Raw genomic sequence first — 3370 nt, forward strand, 5'->3', positions numbered from 1 at the left:
AAACAGGAATATAGGAGATTAAATTCCACTCAAAGCATACACAGTGTACACATTGAATGAATGTGAGGATAGAATATCAGATCTAGAAGACAGAAACATGACTAACAACCGGGAAAAAAGATATCCTAAAAACAGCAAAAGACATAAAAAGTCAGCAATGAAAAAAACCATAATATTGATTGGAATCAGTGAGAAGGCTGAAGCTAGTATAAAAACAATTTAAGGGGCCAGGAAGATGGCTCAGTGGAATAAGTGCTTCTCTGGCAAGCGTAAGGGCCTGAGTTCAATCCCTGGTTCTGCAAAAAAAAAAAAGCAATTTAAAGCCTCTTCATAGAAATAATGGCAGAAAACTTCCTGTAGATAAAAATTTGGCACATATATAAATGAAGCATATAGAACTCCAAATAGCTGTGACCAAAATAAGTCTACACCAAGACATATAATAATCAAGACTGTAGAAATTCAGCACAAGATCATATTAAAATTAGCTAGAGAAAAGAAACATATCACCTAAAAAGGAAAGCTGATCAGAATGACAACAGACTTCTCAACACAAATGTTCAAGTCAAAGAGATCTTGGAGTGAGATATTTCAAGGCCTAAATGAAAACAATCTTCAAGCTAGATTGATGTACTCTGAAAAAGTATCTTTCAAAATTGATGAAGAAATAAGATACTTCCATGACAGAGAACAAGTAAAGAAATCCATGACCACCAAACCAGCTCTACAGAATGCTTTGAAGGGCATATGAAAGATAACAAAGACCACAAACATATGAACACCAATAGAAAGAAGCCAGCAGGCAGGGCAAGCAATAAAACAGAGGAGAAAGATAGAGAACCAACAACAGGAAAATAACATGAGAAAGAAAAGCCAATACATATTAGTCATAACCATCAACATAAATGATCTCAATTCACCAATCAAAAGAAACAGACTGGCAGAATGGACCAAGGAACAGATGCAAAAACATGCTGCATTAAATAAACACATTTAACTTAAAAAGAAATTCATCAACTAAAAGTCAAAGGATAGAAAATAATTATCCATGCCACAGGAACCCAGAAAAATTGGGGGTAGCTATTCTATTTACAGACAATGCAAAATTTAAGTCAAACAGATCAAAAGAGACAAAGAAGGTCACTAGGTACTTGTTAAGGGAAAACTGTAATAAGAAATAGCAATCATAAATATTTATGCACTGAACGCAGGTTCACACAGCTACATAAAAGAAATATTAACAGACATGAAAAGCAAAAAAAAAACACCCACAAATACAATTGTAGTGGGGGACCTTAGTACCCCACTCTCACAAATAGATCAACTAGACAAAGTCACCAAAAATATGTTGTAATTAAATCAAGCTTGTGAAAAATGGAGCTGGTACATGTCTACAAAGTGTTCCATCCCAAAACATCACAATACACATTCCTTTCAGCTGCTCATAAGACATTCTCCAAAATATAACATATATTATGTGAAAAAACATGTTTAAGGGCCAGGGAGATGGCTCAGTGGAATAAGTGGTTCCCTAGCAAGTGCAAGGGTCTGAGTTCAATCCCTGGTTCCACCAAAAAAAAACTAAAAAAACTAAAAACATATTTGAGTAAATATAGAGGAACTGACAACATCCCATGTATACTATCTGACCATAGCACAATGAAAATGGAAATCAATGACAAAGGAAATTATAAAAACTAAATTAACACATGGAAATTAAACAACTCTCTTCTGAACAAACAATGGCTCATATAGGAAGTTAAATGAAATTAAACAGAATATACAGTTCAAAGAAGTAGAAGCATCAAAAGCATTGGAGTGGTACTAGAGGAACAGTAGTGACAACACTGTTCCTGAATGAAGGTAGGGTATAAATCTTGCTATTATGCTTTCAAGCTGCAGTCTGAATCAACCTGAATTTTAAACAGAAGATAGGAAATCAATATATTTTTAAAGAAAAGATGTGGGATCAAGGAGGATAGCCTTGGCAACAGTGGCCCTTGAGTCAGCAAAAATGGATGCAGTCATCCCAGCACCAGCAGGATCCAAGCCCGACTGATTGGGCTGCATTGGCTCAATCTTGGATTGCCCAGAGAGAGGCTTCAGGACAGCAAATCATAGTGGAACAACCTCCAGGAATGATGCCGAATGGACAAGAGATGTCTACCATAGAATCTGGTTCAAACAATCATGGAAATTTTTAAGGAGATTCAAACTTTAACAGAATGTGGCAAGCAGGCTGACAGGGGCTGGAAACACTGGAAACTTGACATGGCACCTAGGGAAGAGAGTGCTGTTTCTCTCTTGCAACCTCTAGCCTTTTCAGAAGCAGCACTGGAAGAATAAAACATGTGTAGCCTCTAGTAAAAAGAAAATTGTGTCCCTGTGTGACAAGTCTATCAGATATACTCTGCCCCTGTCATCCACTCACCTTTTTCTACTCTTTTTCTCAGATAGTAAAGACTTTCCATAAATTTTAAACAACATGATTTAGACTCTTGTATGCTAATCTAGTTTTCTATGACTTGTAGGCTATTTTGAATAAGCACTTGAAAATATAAAGGAATTTTGCATTTGAGTATTCTTACAATGAAGTAGGTAGTCCCTTTTTCCTGTTAATATTTACTGTTTTTTATATTATTATAACAATGGAAAATACAGGAAGGAACCTCTAAACATCACTTTATTTTTTATGTTTTTTTTAAAAGCTGGTTCAGCTTGCCCTGAGGGAGCTGCTGGCTCAGCATGTAGTGCAGGGGATCGAACTGCAGTCCACTGTGGCTGCCTAAGCCAGCACTTTAGACCACAGAGCTATCTTGCTGGTCCCTAAACATCACCTTAAAAGAAAACAAATATTTCAGTCTTGAATACTGTGAAGTAGTTCTTTCTTGAAAGCCAAATTTCCTGAGTTTCAAGATATCTTATTTCCCCAAATTCCAGTGTATAAATGGCTTGCCTTGCCTTCAACCCCAAACCCATCCCTTTTGACTCTTTGTGACACTGGCAAGTTATTTGACCTTTTATGTGCTTTAGTTTCCATTCCCGAAGTCAGCAAAATTAATACTTGATTGTTCCCTACCTCACAGGGATGCTATGAGAATAAATGTGTTCATGGAAGAAATAATTTATATAACGTTATGAGGTATTCTTGCGGTGTTATATTGAACAAAAATAGAAAAATTTTAAAAAGTTGTTTTGGATTTTGTTGCATTCATTAAAAATAACATTGACTTAAAAAAATAAAACAATACACAGACAAATGATGTTGATAAAAAATACTGAAACTTATAGGACACAATCAAAGCAGTCCTACAAGAAAAATTGAGTGAATGAACTCACAAATCAGAAAAACAGAGCAAGCTCAAATAAA

At 35.6% G+C, this 3370-nt stretch overlaps 1 pseudogene; it reads left to right on the plus strand.

Moving 5' to 3' along the window:
* The first annotated feature begins 1961 nt into the window (after nucleotides 1–1961).
* On the plus strand, nucleotides 1962–2243 carry LOC111814376 (annotated as a pseudogene).
* The last annotated feature ends 1127 nt before the right edge of the window (nucleotides 2244–3370 follow it).

This window comes from Octodon degus, unplaced genomic scaffold (assembly GCF_000260255.1).
Source record: "Octodon degus isolate 3935 unplaced genomic scaffold, OctDeg1.0 scaffold00302, whole genome shotgun sequence".
NCBI classification, from domain to species: domain Eukaryota; kingdom Metazoa; phylum Chordata; class Mammalia; order Rodentia; family Octodontidae; genus Octodon; species Octodon degus.